General features: G+C 56.2%; 1 long non-coding RNA gene across 1 annotated transcript; it reads right to left on the bottom strand.

Annotated features, from left to right (window-relative positions):
- Positions 1-5,022: 5,022 nt before the first annotated feature.
- LOC308359779 lies at positions 5,023-9,469 on the bottom strand. The gene is made up of 3 exons (XR_013968452.1): positions 9,101-9,469; positions 8,595-8,617; positions 5,023-7,258 (listed from the first exon to the last, which is right to left on the bottom strand). It is a non-coding gene; the product is annotated as an uncharacterized lncRNA (long non-coding RNA).
- Positions 9,470-18,568: the final 9,099 nt, after the last annotated feature.

An 18,568-nucleotide genomic window follows, 5' to 3' on the forward strand; every position in this document is an offset into this window, starting at 1 on the left:
TTTTTTTTAAAGCAGCGGGGAGAAGCAATCTCCTTGCTCAGCAGGGAGCCCGATGCAGGACTCCATCCCAAAACCCTGGGATCAGAGGACCCAAGCAGAAGGCAGAGACTCTCAACCAACTAAGCCACCCAGGCGCCTGACTCTCCCATTATCTTAAGAGACCAGACCTTGTTTCCCAGCTCCTGAGCACCAGGAGCATATCAGGTCTCCCCCCACTGGCTCAGACCATTTGAATTGAATGGCATTCAGTGGAATCAAGGGCAAAGAGGATTCCCAAATTCTCAAATCTGGGGTCCTCTGCAGAACAAGAGGCAGAGGCAGCCACAGTCATCCCCCGCACCTTGCCCTTTGGCCAACTGAAAACATAGATGCCTTGAGAGGGGTAGAGATGAAATGAAGTGGGGATCTTGGGCCCATCTTGGAGGTAATATTGGTCTTGGAAGGTGGAGACTGTCAGAGGAGCCAGAAGATGTGGTCTGAGCCCCTCGGCTAAGGAGGCTGAGGCCAGAAAGGATCAGAAGAATTCCCGCCTCTGCCATGGGTCACGGCCAAGCATCCACGTCTCCTGTGTCAGGAAAAGTCATCCAAAACCTAGAAATAGGGCCCAGAGCAGGACTGCCTTGTATAACAAGTGCATCTACAGGGGATTTAACTCTCTAGGAAACTTCTTCTTCTTCTTCTTTTTTTAAGATTTTATTTATTTGACAGAGAGAGACACAGCGAGAGAGGGAACACAAGCAGAGGGGTGGGAGAGGGAGGGAGAAGCAGGCCTCTAGCCAAGACGCGGAGCTTGATCCCAGGACCCCAGGATCGTGACCTGAGCCAAAGGCAAAAGCCCAACGACTGAGCCACTCAGGCGCCCCTCTGGGAAACTTCTGTTTGCCTTGGTCGTTGCTTTCTTTTAAGGGCTCAGTTATAGGTTAACCTGTGGATTTGTGTCTGATAGAAAAGATAGCACCAAAAGTTGCTGGGTGGTGGTGGTTGTTGTTGTTTTGTTGTTGTTATTTTTAAGATCTTATTTATTTGAGGGGCGCCTGGGTGGCTCAAGGGGTTAAAGCCTCTGCCTTCGGCTCTGGTCGTGATCTCAGGGTCCTGGGATCGAGCCCCGCATCGGGCTCTCTGCTCAGCGGGGAGCCTGCTTCCCTTCCTTTCTCTGCCTGCCTCTCTGCCTAATTGTGATCTCTGTCTGTCAAATAAAGAAATAAAATCTTAAAAAAAAAAAAGATTTTATTTATTTGAGAGAGAAAGTACAAGCCGGGGGAGAGCGAGAGGGAGAAGCAGACTGTCAGCTGAGCAGGGATCCCAGAACGGGGCTCGATCCCAGGACACGACCTGAGCTGAAGGCAGATGCTTAACGGACTGAGCCACCCAGGGGCTCCTCCTATGCTGTACTTTTCATCTCTGGGAGGTACTTATTTTATGACTCTAAGTTTGTATCTCTTAATCCCCTTCGCCTATTTCATCCGCTCCCCACCCCCCCCCACCTCCCCTCTGGTAATCACCAGTTCGTTCTCTGTATTTCAGAGTCTACTTGTTTTCTCGTTTGTTCCTGTGTGTGTTTTCTAAATTCCACATGTCAGTGAAATTATATGCTATTCGTCTTTCAAAGGTTACTCTTGATTGCCCCAAACGACATTAGTCAGGTTTTGTTTTGTATTGAATTAGGAATCTTATCCCAGTATTTTTTAAATAAATATTTTTTTTATTCATTTGAGGGCAAGGGGGGAGGGGCAGAGGGAGAGGGAGAAGCAAGGAGAGGGAGATGCGGGGCTCGATCCCAGGGCCCTGAGATCATGACCTGAGCCGAAGGCAGATGCTTAACCCACTGACCCATCCAGGCACCCTTCATCCCAGCATTTTTTTTTCATCCCAGCTTTTAAAAAAAATTTTTTTCTTAAAAAGATTTTATTTATCTATTTGTCAGAGAGAGGGGGGAGAACACAAGCAGGCAGAGGCAGAGAGAGAAGCAGGCTCCCTGCTGAGCAAAGAGCCTGATGTGAACTCCATCCCAGGACCCAGGGATCATGACCTGAGCCGAAGGCAGACTCTCAGCCAATTGAGCCATCCAGGTTCCCTGACAATTTTTTTTTTTAAATTTTTAATATAATCTCCACCACCGACATGGGATTCAAACTCCCGACCCCAAGATCAAGAGTCCCACGCTCTACTGACTGAACGAGCCATATATCCCGACTTTAGCTCTTTTGAAATGATACTTTGACACCTATCTCCCAGCCCAGGGCCCTTCCTCCCCCGACCTGCATCAGGTCCTGGCTGGAAGGGGGTCAAGACCTGGGTCTCCCTGAATATTCACCGTACCCCTGCCCCGACCTGCCACGCTCCCAGGTCAGTCACAGTCCAGTCCATTCTGACCCATGCGACTTGGAGCTGCCATTAGCTGGCAGGTTCAGGCTGAGGCCCCCAGTTTCTTCTCAGGAGCCCTGGGGAGCTATGGATGGTGTTATGTTGGGAGAAAACAGGCAGGCCCATTGTATACCCAGGGCCCAGCACAGCCCATGGTGGCCTCCATATTTGTCAGTGTCCCTGAAACCACTCTGGGACAAAGTGTGGCCACTCCCAAGCTGGGCAAGGCCAGGGCATCACAGCCCCACACACTTGCCAGATGCCACCCTCTTACCCACCTGAGTGACCCACTCCACTTGCTGGGACCTCTTTTACTTCCCAGCTTTTAAAGATTTTATTCATTTATTTGACAGACGGAGATCACAAGTAGGCAGAGAGGCAGGCAGAGAGAGAGGAGGAAGCAGGCTCCCTGCTGAGCAGAGAGCCCGATGCGGGGCTCAATCCCAAGGTCCTGGGAGCATGACCTGAGCAGAAGGCAGAGGCTTTAACCCACTGAGCCACCCAGGTGCTCAACTCCCCAGCTTTTAGAATCCCCTCCCTCCTCCCCTCCAAATTCTACCCACTTTTAAAGCCTGGCTTAACCCTCCCTGCCCTGAGAAGCACCCCACCCAGTTCTCTCTCCTCTAACCCAGCCAGGACATGGTTTGCAGGCCCCTGCTCTAGACCCCCAACTCAGAAGGATGCTGGGGTCCCTAGGCCTCAGGCTAGGACGGAGAAGGCTAGTTCAGTTGTAATTTGATCACAGAAATATATAATGACCGGCGGTTATTAAACTTATATTGACTCATATTTGAACGCATTTTTTTTCTCTTTTGTACAAAGGGCTTCTAAATAGGTTTGAGGCAAAGACTTCCGGAGGAGCCCCTACTCCAGGACCGGCCCAGCCCCGCCCAGCTTGGCGAAGCAGGCGCGTCTCTCGCGCCACCTGGCGGCCGTCAGGAGCTCCGCAGCCCCATCCGGAGGTAGAGACCGCGCAGGGTCCCTGAGGGCTGCGGAGTCTTGGGTGGGGTTCCCCTCTCTCGCGCCTAGGAGGAAGCAGACTGTATCTTTTGTCTTGGTAGTCGTGGACAGCTTCTCTAAGGAGGCATGTTGGAGTTGGGGCCTGCAGACAGTTATTAATTCGCATTCTCAGCCCACCTGCTCCTGGTTGCTAGCGAGAGCCTGAGGGTGGTCTTGCCGTGAATTAGGGGAATTAGATGGGCAGCGCGCCGCTTGCCGCTAACTCCAGCAAGGCTCATTCTTGGGGTCCTTATACCCATTTTATTCATTGGAAAACTGAGGCTCGGTTCTTAGCATATTGGTTCCGCTGCCCTGGTACACTCAAACCTGTTCTAGCCTGGGTGTGTATGGGGGCGTTGCGCGTGCACACACACACACACACACACACATATGCCCAATGTACCACCAGGAAATGTATGATTATCCTTGCAGGCCTGTTTATTGAACGATTCGCTTTATTTAGAGGAAGGGAGTTAGTTCCCAAGAGAGCTTGACCCGACTGAGTCAGCAGGGAGTTCAGACCGGGCCAACTCTGTCCACTCTGTCCACCCAGCTCCTTTCCAAAGGCCTGGGTCCTGGAACTACCAACAGCCAGCCCCCACCCACGCCAGTTCCTTTCAGTCGGCCCCACCGACAGCCAAGCCCAGGCTCAGGGATGGAGGTGCCAGGAGGGTGCTCCCTCCTCCTTCTCTAAATCCTCAGGCTACATCCCACCACCAATCCCGCCTGGGGATGGGGCCTTAGGTAGCCTGAAGCCAGTGGGCGGGTGTGCTTCGTGAGCCGCCAGGGCTTGGGGGTGGGGCCTCCGCGCGGGCAACGCCCCTCCCCAGCCCCTTTGGAGCATCCCTCACACCCGCCCCCAGCTCCCGGGAATTCTGCTGAGTCACTTCCGAGGCTTCCGCGGCAGACCCAGAGGGAAAAGTAAGTGTCATTCGATTCCCTATAGGCAGCGCTCCAGCGCTCACCTGAAGACCCGGCCCGTGTCTTTTCTAAAGGCCTCATTGTGGCCAACGAGGCCGACCCTACCTCGTCCCTTGCGGTTCTCCCCCACCCACCCTGGTGGCCACGCAGGCTCCTGCCTCAGGGCCTTTGCACAAGCTTGGGCCCTCTGACTGGCACGCTCCTCCCCGGGCACCTGTAGCCTGCACATCCTTCCCACGGCCACTGCCAAAGTCTTTGCTCCAGCGGGGATGTGTCAGAGGAGAGCAAGAGGGCAGTTGCCATCCTGACCCGCAGATCCTTGGATGAGCAGTTAGATTGGAAAAAGATGCAGACTGCTAATGGGGAGCGCCACGTGCTGCATGGTGCAAGGGGACAGGTGTGCACGACCGTGCAACTGTGTGTGAGGCTGCCCGTGCGCAGCGTAGGCACAGGCGCGCTGAGCTTGCATCCTGAGAATTCCCCGCCAGACCGGATGCCGGTCTTGCAGCCATTGTCTCCCGGCCCCAAACCCACCCAGCACCGCGAGGCTCCGGCTGGGGCCTGCGAACTACGGTTCCCAGAATCCCTGGTCGCCCCCGGAATTCCTGCTAGGTTCGGCCAATAGGAGACGCCGGGACTCTTAACCTTTTGGGTGCCGGGGACCTTGCGGTGGTCTTTAGCATTTGAGGGTAACAACATAGGGACCCTTGTCAGAATCATGCTTTTTAAAAAACGTTGAAGGCTTTAAGTTGTTTTTATTGCATCCCGCCTTTTAGAAACTGTGGCAAAATAGCATAACATAACATTTCCCATCTTAAACAATTTTAACTGTGGAGTTTAGTCAGAAATATTCACTCCGTTGTGAAACAGCACTCCAGAACCTTCTCTGCAAATCTGAAACTCTCTACCCTTTAAACTTTCCTTTCCTCTAAACCCCCCGGTAATCACCCTTACACTTTCTGTTTCCCAGTTTGACTTTACCTGCGCGATCATACGGCATGGGTCCTTTCGCGGCCGGCTTATTCACTCAGCATTATGTCCTCAAGGTTCATCCATGTCCTAACATGGGTCAGAATCCCCTTCCCTTTAAAAGTAGAATTATGGGGCGCCTGGGTGGCTCAGTGGGTTAAAGCTTCTGCCTTCAGCTCAGGTCGTGATCCCAGGGTCCTGGGATCGAGTCCTGCATGGGGCTCTCTGCTCAGTGGGGAGTCTGCTTCCCCCTCTCTCTCTCTGCCTGCCTCTCTGCCTACTTGTGATCTCTCTCTGTCAAATAAATAAATAAAATCTTAAAAAAATTTAAAAGTAGAATTATATCTCATTGTATGTACCTGTTGTTTATCCATTCATCATGGACACTTGGTCAGAATGATGCGCCCTTTTTTTTTTAAAGTTATTTATTTATTTTAGAGAGAGTGAGAGCACAAGTGGGAGGGGCAGAGGGAGAGAGAGTCTCAAGCAGATTCCCCGCTGAGCGCGGAGCCCGACTCTACCCCCGGCTGGATCTAAGCGACCTGAGCCAAAACCAAAAGTCAGATGCTTAACCAACTGTGCTCCCCCACCCCCGCCAGGTGCCCCAGGAACGATGCTTTTAAATCTGTAAAATAAAATACATAGAATTACAAAGGGGATTTTGTGACCACAGCTGTCAGCAAGTTGAAAGTACAAATGTGTGGCCTGGTAACCAATATATGCATTTCTTTCTTCATGCATTAAATAACATATCTCAAGCCTAGAAACTAGACTGTGCGGGCTCTGGTCAGGTTTCTGTGCACAAGACCTCGTGTTTTCCCATTATATTTTTCGAGCAACACTATAGTAGAAATCAGCTGCTTCAATCCTAGGAGCCCCATGATTAGCCTCTATCAAAAACTCCTGCAGGGGCACCTGGGTGGCTCAGTGGGTTAAGCCTCTGCCTTCGGCTCGGGTCATGATCTTGGGGTCCTGGGATTGAGCCCTGCCTCTGACTCTGCTTAGCAGGGAGCCTGCTTCCCCCCTTCTCTCTCTGCCTGCTGCTCTGCTTACTTGCCATCTCTCTTTCTATCAAATGAATAAATAAAATATTAAAAAAAAAAGTCTCCGCTCAGCCTCTACCATTCAGGGTTCCACCAGCCCCCTGATATCAGGAGTCCATCCCAGTAGAATAACCACCCTTGCCACCCGGCCACAGAAGGCAGCAGCACAGGGATGAGGCTGCTGCCCCACCAATATGTTTCTCAAAGGTGTACAGGTTACCATGATGAGTCACTTCCATTGGCCTCTTCCTCCCACTTACCCTGTGAAAATTCTGGCCTGTCTGCCTCACTGAATGTAGGCCACGGATGGGTTGGTTGAAACTTCAGTCTATAGACGTGGCAAATTGTTGGCCTCTGCAAGAGGGTCCCTTCAGATGAGGGTGTTACGGGGTCTTCAGCAGGGGAGGTTCGATTCCTCAGCCAGCCCCAGAGGCTGTCACGCCCAGACACTCAGGGTCAGGTGCATTCAGTCAGAGTGCAGACTCAGGGTGCCCAGCCCCCCAGTGCCACTGTGTGCATCAGGGAAGGGGTGCCTGTGTACCCTCTAGACCTCAGATTTCTCATCTAAAAAGGAGGAGAGGGGGCGCCTGGGTGGCTCAGTGGGTTAAAGCCTCTGCCTTCAGCTCGGGTCATGATCCCAGGGTACTGGGATCAAGCCCCGCATCGGGCTCTCTGCTCAGTGGGTAGCCTGCTTCCCTTCCTCTCTCTCTGCCTGCCTCTCTGCCTACTTGTGATCTCTGTCTGTCAAATAAATAAATAAAATCTTTTAAAAAAATAAAAATAAAAATAAAAAGGAGAGAAATGTCTCCTCCAGTAGGGTCGCTGGGAAACTGCACCCTGGGAAACAAGCCCTCTTGGTGGGTGGGTGATGGCTGGGTCCTGGGGCGGCGAAGGGCGCTCCTCCTGCTTGATGCTTTCCCACGGCCTCCTCGTGTGCAGCAAGGCCTGGGGTGAGGCAGAGCCTGAGGAGGTGAGGGAGGGTTGAAAATGAGGTGTTATGAAGGGTACCTATTGTGGGCTGGGTCCGACGGGGAGAATCCAGTCACTCCCTAACGCTTGGAATGCGGACACACAGAGCTGCCTAGCCAGGGAGAATGTTCCCGCTAGAGGGCACCCAAGAGGCATGTCTTCCAGCCAGTCCTGCCCCAGTCCTGCCCCAGCCCTGCCTCAGCCCTGCCTCAGCCCTGCCCGGAGGCCTGTCAGCCCCCCACCCCTCCTTCTCATTCTCAAGGGCTCCCCCTCACTGGAGCTGCTTCACAGCCCCTACCCTGGGCTCTGTTGCCCCCTGGCCACACAATCTCAATGTCTCTTGCTCACACTCCCCCCAGACCCTGCCCCTCTCAGCCAGGTCACCTTGGCCTAGTCATGTAACCTTGCTGCCTTTGGGGGGTCTCCAACCCCCAGGAGGATCATGGGAGGCTTTCACCAGAGAGCCCAGATGCAGTGCCCACATATGGGAGTTCAAAAACAGTGGGAGGAAAAGCAGGCTACCGCCCTTTTGCTTTCTCTTTTCTCTTTCCTCTCCTTTCCTGGATGTCCTTTCTTAACCCCTCCTCCCTTCCTCCCTGCACCCTCCTCCCTTCCTTCCTGCTGCCCTGGGTTGCCCACAGCCCTCCGGGGCTCTCTGGACTCTGTGTCCCCAACAGGGCTGACCAGCCGGCTGACACCCCCCATACCTGTGTGTCCTCGCCACCCACAGAGAATTCCTGAGGATCCAGCTACCTGGAATCTTGAGGCCAGGTGACCTGCCGGCCTGTGTCCTGCTGGGACTCTGGCCCTGAGCCTCACCCAGAGTGACCCTGGCCCCGGGGACAGGACAGTCAGGACAGGACGGGACAGGCAAGGCATGGGGTTGGCTGGCCCCATTTGTCAGAAACACAAGCCTTCCCAGCCAGGCCATGCTAGGCCATTGGCCTAATGGAGCTGTGGGCTGAAGACCCTCCCATCCTGGTCCCCCACCCTAGCAAGTCCTCCCTTCTCCCAGGGGCGGCTCAGGAAAAGGGGAGCCCCATACAGACTGCCTTGTCGAGCACCTACGGCATACCTAGGGCTCATACTCAGCACTTGGCATACATCACTGCATATAATTCTCTATAAACCTTCCCCAAAGGGATTACTAATGGCCCCATTGTACAGAAGAAGAAACGGAGGGTCGAAGAAGTTGACCACCGAGTCGAATTCCCAGCCATTGTGCTCCCCCGCCCCCAGCTTTCATTGTGAAAAGTGTGCAATATTTCAAATACGTAGAAAAGGACAGAGAGGAAGGTAACGTATTCCCAGACCTAGTCATCATCTTACCGTATCTCCTTCAGCTTTGTTTTCTGAAAGGAATAGAGAAAACCAGAATCAGTGGGCATGTCCCCTTCCATGGGTCTCCTGCGTCCCCTCCCACCTCCACACCGAAGCTGTAACAGTGACTCCCTCCCATGTCCCTATGACCTGTGTACCTTTGTAGACAGCCCTAAACAACCCATGGGAGTGTCCTGTGTGTGCATTCCTTTTTTTTTTTTTACAGTCTGTATTGGGGTATAATTTCCCCATAGTCGAGGTCATCAACCTTGACTGTGCAGCCCTAGGGCCACCACCCTAGATGGGGGGGGGGGCATCCATTCTGGGAAGGCTCCTGCCTCTGTCTCCAAGCCAAGCAGGACCTGCCCCCCACTCTGGACAGCCACCGTCCTGACCGCCCTCACCACGAGTTAGCTTTGGCTCTAACTGTAGCGCAAAGCAGACAGCAAGAAGGGTGCCCCTGGGGTTCATGCGCTCCCCGCCGGCCCACGCAGCACCAGCGAGCGCTTCCTTACTTTGCGCTGCATGCTGTCCCATACCCCCGACCGAGCCCTGCTCCAGGGACGCTGTCAGGGTGGTTTCGGCCCGACGCTCTCACATTGCACAGATGGCTTCTGGCCGCCGGCTGAGATTTCCCCGGGCAGTGGCCTGGGCCTCCCTGGCAGGCGTCTCCTGGAGGCGCCGCGCGGACTCGCAGCTCCGGCATGAACGCGCCCGCCGGGGACGCCCCCTGGCCAAGCCCCCAGTCACTGGGAGCCCAGGCGTTTCGAAAGGCCCAGCCGCACCTCGGCCCCCTCCCCGGGCCCCTCGGAAAACGGGAAGTTCGGGGAGGAAGCTGCTGCGCGCAGCCCGGCGGCCCGCGGGCCGGATGACTAAGTTTGGCTGCGCGACCTGCGGCCGCTTGCCTTTTATGGCGGCCTCGTGGGTAGCGGACGTGGCCGGGCCCGGCGGGGACCGTGGGCCGCGCCTGGGGCGGGGGGGAGCCCCGCGGGGGCCGCCCGCCCTCCCCACCCCCCAAGCTGGTCAGGCCCATGCCTCTCTTGAACTTATGCGGCGGGAAACTGAGGCCCGGAGAGGGGCGGAGCCCTGCCGAGGTCACATTGCGCGGTGGGGTGGAGCCCGATGGCACCCGATGGCCCTGATCCCCGGCGCAGGGCCAGGACCGGGATGATTCACCCTGGGGGGGGTGGTGCGGCGCTGCATTTATTGAGCACCCACTGTTTGTCGCCGCATCCGCGGCCTCTGAGCCTCAATGCAGCAGCCCTTGCAGGCTCCCTAGGGAGGGGCGAGGGGGGTGCGGGCGGGACGCGGCTGCGCCCCCCTCACGGTTCCGGCTCTAACCCCGCGCGGGGCCGGCTGGGTGCTGTGCTTTACAACTGCACAAACTCCGGAGACGAAGAGCCTCTCCCCCGGTTAACGGACAGGGAAACTGAGGCTGGGCGCCAAAGTAACGGGCGTCCAAGGTCACACGCTAGCCAAGGGACGAGGATGCCGGGGAGGGAGTATAATCTCTAGAGGTATTAAAATACACTAGACCGTCCCCCACGAAGTGTGACTCGTAGGCATCTCCACAGAGCTGAGTAACAGTGTGACCCTCGGACACGATGGTCGTTCCTGATGTCCCCAGATGCCCAACCCCGCGCTCCTCGGACCCGCTTGGCTGTGGGCCTCAGGTTGTTCAAACGCGAAGTGGGGACAAAGTGCATGGCGTTCAGGCGGGTCGGGAGGAGGGGAGCGCGGTCGGGATGGTGGTCTGGGGGCTTCCCGGGCAAGTGCAAGGCGGGGATGTGGGGAAACCCCGCCCCCGCCGTGAGCCCACACCCTCCCCCCCCCCCCCCCCCCCGCCTCGGAGGCAGCCCAGCCCCAGGGTGCAGGAGGACGTGGGGGGCGGCCCAGGCCAAGCTCCGTGGCCAGGCATGTGAGTCCAACGCCCCCTCCCCGGGCGCTCCCAAACCTCGCCTTTTATGGAGAGGAAGTTGGGCCAAGTGGGCCGGGCCGGCCTGGGATGGGGGAGGGCGGGGAGGGGGCCCGCGGGGAGCTCCGGCCCGTGCTGGACACGCTCTGGGAGCGCCCGGCTTATCTGTCCGCGCGAGACTCGGTCCGGGGACGAGGGAGGCGCGCAGCCGCGGCCACGTGAGCCCGAGCCGCGCGGGCCTGGCAGCGCCTGATAATAGTACCCCACCCCACCCCTCAGCGCTCGAGCCCTGGGTAGAGGCAGCGACGACGGGACCCCCCCCCACAGGCCAAGCCAGCCCCAGGCTGGAAGGATGGTTGGGGACCCAGGCAGTTACCTACCTGGGGTGTCTAGATGGGCCCTTCACCCTCTGATTTGCTCAGACCTAGACACTTCTCCCCTCTCCCCGCCCCCCGCCCCCCCCCCCGCTCCCCTCCCCCCCGCCCGACCCAGGAGTGTCTGGGTCTCTGACTTGCAGCCGGATGTCTGGACCCAGATTCTGGACAGAGAATATCCTCTTTTACCCTCACCTGTCCTGTCCTCCAGCCCTGGCCACTTGGCAGGACGGCGTAGATGCACTGTGGGATTCTGAGACCTCGGTATTTCAGCCATCTGGGTGGTCCGGAGTTCCCCCTGGGGCCCTGGAGCTCTGGTCTCAGGCCACTGGGCTCCATAATAGGGATGAGACCACTGAGGCCCAGAGACATCAGGGCCCAGCGTACTCCAAAGGTTCTGCTTTTCAGCCCTGGACCATGTGAATCCCCCACCATAGGACCCCAGACGCTGGGAACGATGGCCCAGGTGCACCCAAAGGGGCCCCTATGAGTGACCTGGGCCAGATCGTCATTCTCCTGAGTCCCCCGGAAATTCCCAGGCCTCGAAGAGAGTTGCCAAGGCCTATGGAGCTGAGTGTCAGATGGCAGGGCGGCAGAGGGTGGGGACTCCGGGGACTCCGGTCCAGCTCCCCTGCGAGGCTCAGGCACCTGCAGGGTCACTCCCTCCTCTGGGTGGGGAGAGTGTGCCAGACCTGGCCGTGACTCCTGGCTCCGCCCTTCCTAAGTGCAGGTGATGCTGGGGGCAGGTGAGGGGGTTGCTCAGAGACGCTGAGCTGGAAGGCTGGCACCACACCCAGCACACCCTCAAGGAAAGGCGGCTGTCATGATTAAGCCCAGATAATGTCTACAAGTGGCCCCAGGAGGACAGGGAGAGGCCAGGCTCCAGCCTTCGCCCTTTGCTCTCTGCCCTCTGCTCAGGCGGCCCCTGGGAGTAGGCAAGAGGCAAGGTCAGGAAGCTCAGTCGACTGGTCAGCTGATCCATGGCCACGCTTCTCCTCCCTGCTCCCTCCCCAAAGCAGACCCCCTTGGGCAGGTGCCATAAAGAAGCCACTGGTCCCCAGTTCTTCCCTGGCGACATGAATGAACATTTTGCAGCCCAGTACCTCCATTGGGCACTTTTCTTTTAAAGTGTTTTTTTTTTTAAGTTACTTATGCAATTTCTGTACCCAATGTGGGGCTTGAACTCACAACGCCCAAGAGTCCCATTCTCTACCGGCTCAGCCAGCCAGGCCCCACGGGGCACTGTTCTAACCGCTCAACACACACTCTGGGTCCATCCTCTGGCAGCCGCATAAAATTTGCACCCCTATTTTATTAAAAAAAATTTTTTTTTGAGAGGATGTCAATTGTATTGTATTGTATTTTTTAAAAAAGATTTTATTTATTTATTTGACAGACAGAGATCACAAGTAGGCAGAGGGGGGGCGGGAAGCAGGCTCCCTGCTGAGCAGAGATCCTGATGCAGGGCTTGATCCCAGGACCCTAACATCATGACCTGAGCCGGAGGCAGAGGCTTAACCCATTGAGCCACCGAGGCGCCCCTATATTTTATTTTAAAGATTTTAGTCATCTGTTTGAGAGAGGGAGAGAGAGTGCGTGCGCAGTACCAGGAAGAGGGGCAAACGGAGAAGGAGAGGCAGACTCCTCACCAAGCAGGGAGCCTGACGTGGGGCTCAATCCCTGGACCCTGGCACCATGACCTGAGCAGAAGGCAGATGCTTAACCTGACTGAGCCGCCCAGGCACCCCTTAAATTTTTTTTTACATAATCTCTGGGCATGGAGCCCAGTGTGGGGTTTGACCTCAAGACTGGAATGAACTGGGTGCCTGGGTGGCTCAGTGGGTTAAAGCCTCTGCCTTTGGCTCAGGTCATAATCCCAGGGTCCTGGGATTGAGCCCCGCATCGGGCTCTCTGCTCAGCAGGGAGCCTGCTTCCTCCTCTCTCTCTCTCTCTGCCTGCCTCTCTGCCTACTTGTGATCTCTGTCAAATAAATAAATAAAATATTAAAAAAAAAAAAAGACCCGAATGAACTGAGATCAAGAGTTGGGTGTTTAGGGCACCTGGGTGGCTCAGTGGGTTAAAGCCTCTGCCTTCAGCTCAGGTCATGATCCCAGGGTCCTGGGATCAAGCCCTGTGTCGGGTTCTCCGCTCCGTGGGGAGCCTGCTTTCCCCCCTCTCTGCTTACTTGTGATCTCTCTCTCTCTCTGTCAAATAAATAAATAAAATCTTTAAAAAAAAAAGCGAATAGACCCACAGGTTATCATTGGCGTTGCTATTATCATAATTGTTCTTGGAACCCTTATATTTCTAGTCCCAACATCTACTCAGCTGGACGCAGAGAGAAGTCTGAAATCTGAGGCTACGGAATTTGAGACAGAGCCCTCCTGGGCCCTTTCTTGGTGCGGAACTTTCTGCTGAAGCACCACACTTGGCCCTACCCCTCTCTTGCTCCTACACCCTCTATAGCTCCCATCGCCCTTGCAGGACCAAGTCCCAGCTCCCGAGTTTAGGTTAGTTCTCTGAGAAGACGGGTGTCTTCTGAGTCCCAGAGCTGCATTCTTGCTGTGTGGTTCTGCCCCAGGCTGTCCTCCTCTAGGCCAGACTGAGCCTGATGAGTTGAGGAAGGGACCTGGGACCAGCTAGACGGGGAGGAAGCCCAGAGGCCTGACAGCGGTCCCTTGGAAGGCCTGGTTCAGGTTCTGGTTCCCAGGGCTTGGTCCTAGAGGCTGGCCCAGTGAACTTGCGTCTGCAGATTGCCCAGCCCTTGTGGGCTCCCGAACCCAAGCTTAACCCAGGCATGTGAGTCTAGGCTCTGTCCACGCCCACCTCAGTCTCCCCATCTGTGCGACGGAACCAACCCCAGTTCAAGGCCCAGTACGTTCCTCACAAAGGGGTAGGAACTGACAGCCCCCTCTGCCCTCCTTTCCCCCAAACTGTGTCCTGGGAGGAACAGGGCATAGAGAGGCAGGCAGTGCCGCTTGGGCAACCCATGCTTGCCCCAACCCCCTTCACTCAGTTGGGCTCTTTCTCAGCTGGGGGCCTTCTTGAACCCTACGGGGTATCGGCTCCCAGCTAAGGTTTCTACAGACTCACTTTCCAAAGCACCCAGCACAGCAGATGTTTCCAGCTCTCCCAACTTCCCCGTCTATCAAGACCTCCCTAACTTGTCTCCTATTCAAACTTCAAAACCCAGTCCAAAAGACCCCTCCCCGGGGCACCTGGGTGGCTCCGTGGGTTAAGCTCCTGCCTTCGGCTCAGGTCATGATCTCAGGGTCCTGGAATTGAGCCCCGCATCGGGCTCTCCGCTCAGTGGTGAGCCTGCTTCTCTCTCTCTGCCGGCCTCTCTGCCTACTTGTGATCTCTCTTTCTGTGTGTCAAATAAATAAATAAAATCTAAAAAAAAACAAAAACAAAACCCTCCCTGGAAAGCCTTGCCAGACCCTCAGCTTGGGTTGCCCCTCCTGCCGGGCAACCCCGCGCACAGTCAGGATATCAGACACTTGTTTCCCCGGAGGACTTCTGGAGCATGAGGCTGGAGTCTGATCTGTGAGTGTTATCAGAGGCCGGGTGAGTCAGCTACAGCCCAGACTTCCTATGACACCTCTACCGCCCTCCTGCCAACATCCTCTGGAAGGTGTGAGCCCTCGGGTGGCCAGCCCCCTCCTCCCTAGGCCTATTCCTCATCAGCTTTGGCAGTCCTGGGACACCACACCCTCCTGGGACAGGATGCTCACACCCTCAAGAGACAACACATCCCTTCCTGCAGCCTCTGTCCCTTCTGTAGAGAACTGGATCGATCCATCCTTCCTTCCTTCCTTCCTTCCTTCCTTCCTTCTGTCTGTCCACAGATGGGAGCTGAAAACTTCGCTAACCATAAAAACGTGCTAGGGATCCTGCAGTGACCAAAACAGATATGCTCCCTGCCTATGGAGCATGGAGGGAGAAAGCAAACCTATATTAATTATCAGCTGTGACGAGCATGACAAAGAAATGTGGGAGGCCTAAGAGCCCTGCCCTTGGCCAGGGATCAGGGAGGACTTCCTGGAAGAGGTGACATTTACACTGAGACTTAAAGGATAAGCAGAATGTAGGGGCACCTGGGTGGCTCAGTGGGTTAAACCTCTGCCTTTGGCTCAGGTTATGATCTCAGGGGCCTGGGATCAAGCCCTGCCTCAGGCTCTCTGCTCAGCGGGGATCCTGCTTCCCCCTCTCTCTCTGCCTGCCTCTCTGCCTACTTGTGATCTCTCTCTCTGTCAAATAAATAAATAAAATCTCAAAAAAAAAAAAAGTATAAGCAGGAAGTAAAGAAGCAAATAGGGTGTGCCTGGGGAGCAGGGTCCATTATAGACAGGGAGAAGGGCAAATGCAAAGGCCCTGAGGCAGGCAGGAGTTTGGAGCTGCGTGTCTGGCGTGTCTGGCGTGTGAAATGAGGCTGGCAGGGGTGGGCCACATTCCCAAACTAGCTCCCCTCTTGGGAAAGTGCACACATCCTTAGTGCATAGCTGCGTGAATTGCCCCCCACCAAATACTTACACCCAGCACCCAGACCAAGAGACATTTTCAACTCCCAGAGGCTCCCTCATGCCCTTTTCAGTCACCACTTCCCAAAGGGCAGCGATCATCCTAACTTCAGCACCACCTCCCACCCCTGTCTGTAAACTCTGTGAACACTGAATCATGTGGCATCTACTTCTGCATCTGGCTTCTTCCTTTTGACACGGTGTTTTTGAGACTGACGGTCTGGAGCCCACCGGTAGTCTATTCCCGGGCATGGAGGCACCACACCTCGTTTGTCTGTCCTAGTTCTTGTGTGCATTCGGGGCATTGATAAATACTTATTATGTGACTCTATATTATACATGAATATGCACGAACATTTCTGCTCATGTCTTCTGGGGAACACACAGACTCCTTTTTCTTGGATAAATACCTAGGAGTGGAATGGCAAGGTCATATTTTCAGGGCCTAGGGAACAGGTTCCAAGGTGGTTGTGGAAATCCCAGCCCCGCAAGCTGCTAGCAGCTGCTTGTCCCCAGCAACACTGGGGACACCAATCCTTCTCTCACCCACTGTGGGGTTGAGGCTGCATCTCAGTGTGGTTTTATTTTATTTTTTTTAAGAGTTTATTTATTTATTTGACAGACAGAGATCACAAGTAGGCGGAGAGGCAGGCAGAGAGAGAGGGAGAAACAGGCTCCCCGCTGAGCAGAGAGCCCGATGCGGGGCTCGATCCCAGCACCCTGAGACTATGACCTGAGCTGAAGGCAGAGGCTTTAACCCACTGAGCCACCCAGGTGCCCCTCAATGTGGTTTTAATTTACATTTCCCATTGACCCATAAAGTTGAGCATCTTTTTTTTTTTTAGGGAGGCCCCACACCCAGTGTAGAGCCCAATGTGAGGCTTGAACTCGTGACCCTGAGATCAAGACCTGAGCAGAAACCAAGAGTCGGCCACTTAACCAACTGAGCCACCCAGGTACCCCAAGCGTCATTTTATCTTTATTGGTGGTTTGGAGATTTGGGTGGCCTCTCGTTCCAAGTCTCTCGTTCCAAGTCCCCTCCCCTTTCCCTTGCCTCCTCCTCACCCACATGTCCTGCCAGTATTCTCTGGTGAAAAAACAATCCAGAAGGGCATGAGGGAGAAGGTAGCAGGGTCACTGGCTCTCCCTTCCCCGCCATCCACCCCTCAAGGGACCTGCTCTGTGTGTGACGAGCACGGAGACCAGTGAGAGACGCTGATTTTTCTTGTGAACTCACACACGTTACACACATGCTGGGGGGTGCAGAGGGGGGCAGGCAGAAAGGGGCTTTCTCCAGCACTCCCCTCCTCGGCCTCCTGGAGCTGGCCCAGCAGGGAACCACCCAGGAGGTGGCTGCAAGGCTGGCGAGCCCCTCCCCTCCTGGCCCTGTCCGCCAGCCTGGGATGAAGAAGACGTATTCTGGCTTTCATGCCACAGGGACGCAGTGTGTCAGGCCCAAGGTCACCAGCACGTGGCCATCCTGTGCTCGCTCCGGGCAAGCCCAGTGTTTCTGCTCTGTGACTCCGCAGGCGAGCGACTTACCCAAGGCCACCCGCACAGTGGTCTTGGCCATGTCCCCGACAGGGCAGATGACAAAGCTGCACACTTAGAACTTTCCATCTACTTCTGCAGTCTTGATGCCTGCTGGGTGCTGGGCACCACGATGCACCAGCCTATGGAGAGGGGACCCCAGGGCAAGTAGGGGGCGGCAAGGGGGACCCCATTCCCTCCTGAGCCAGATGCTTTGAGGGACCTGAAGTTCACGTGCTCTGAGAGGGACAAGGAATGAGGCTGCGGGCAGGACTGGGTTTGGCCAGGTGGGGAAGGCCAGGCCTGAGCGTGTAGCTTCCATCCTGGGGAGACAGGCCCCAAGTGGCCGCGGGAGCTGTCCATGCAGCTAGGGCCTGCTCAGGTCCCTTTGGCCGCGGGGAACAGCGTCTTGCATCCTTCCAGACAGATCCACTTGGCCCTCCAGTGGCACACAAACTGCACACCTCCAGCCTTTCAGGCCTGGGCTCTGGCTTGCCGCACGGGCTGTGTGCCTCTGGGCCAGCTCTGCCCATCTCTGGGCCTTGTTTTCTCTTTTCTTAAGAAGCCGGGTGGTGGCCAGCTTTGAGAGTCTGTGACAAGCTGTCGAAAGGCCCAGAAGGCCCACCCGGACAGTGCCATCCACACATGGTCGTACGGACCCTGGTGGGCTCAGAGATGCTGAGTCACTTCCCCGAGGACATCCAGTGGGCGAGCAACAGAGCAGAATCTTAGTGTGGAGCCTCAGTGTGGTTCGAAGAAGGAAAGACTGGGGTCCCCCAAAGACGGTGTGCTGAGCTCACTCTTCCATGGGGCCTCATGGAGGGGGCGGGGCGCTACTTCCTGGGGTACCCCACGTGCTCTGGGGCCCTCTTCGCCCAGGCTTCGTTAAGAGGGGATTGCATGTGCCCGTCTAGCCCCGGGCGCCGTGGGTTTATCCCTGAATCTTACCACGGCCCGGACTGACCCTGCAACTTCCTCACCACACATCCTAGGTCACAGCTGTGAGCATACCTGGTGCCAGCCCCCCTCCCCACTGTCATCCCCCATGCTGGGGGTCTCAGCAGTCCAGGCGACGTCCTTAGATAGGCCAAATGATTCTCTCGGGACCCTGGAATTGAGGGGAAGGAGGGCCCTGGCTGCTGCCACTGGTCCCCAAAGGAGGTCAGTCCACTGGGGGAACCTCTTCTCTGCCCGATCCGTCCAACCAAAGCCCAGGACTTCTGTCCCTTCTCTGGGTTAGACCAGGACCAACCTCATCCAATCAGGACCACATCCCCAGGGGACAGGGCAGGCCAGGGATCCCCCCCACACCCCCGTGTCCCCAGCAGTCGGCACAGGGCCAAGCAAGGGGAGCCATCAGGAAGCCCAGCCACAGAGCCGGCTCAGGTTGCTGGCAAGCCCAGCAGCAGCCGAGATTTCTGGCTGGGCAGGGGCTGGTGACGCAGCTACTGTGGCTATGACCGATCTCGGGTTTCCACTTGGACAGGCCCCAGGCCCCGCGGCTGGAGGAGCAGTGCCAGCCATGGAGTGCCCCGCGCGGAGCCCTGTGGGGGTGCCCCACGGCCAGGCAGGGGCGCTGAGCACAGCCACAGACCCAGGCTTGGCCACTGCCCACCAGCGAGGCAGCGTGGTGGTCGCGGTGAA

This window comes from Martes martes, assembly GCF_963455335.1.
Source record: "Martes martes genome assembly, chromosome: 18".
Classification (NCBI taxonomy): domain Eukaryota; kingdom Metazoa; phylum Chordata; class Mammalia; order Carnivora; family Mustelidae; genus Martes; species Martes martes.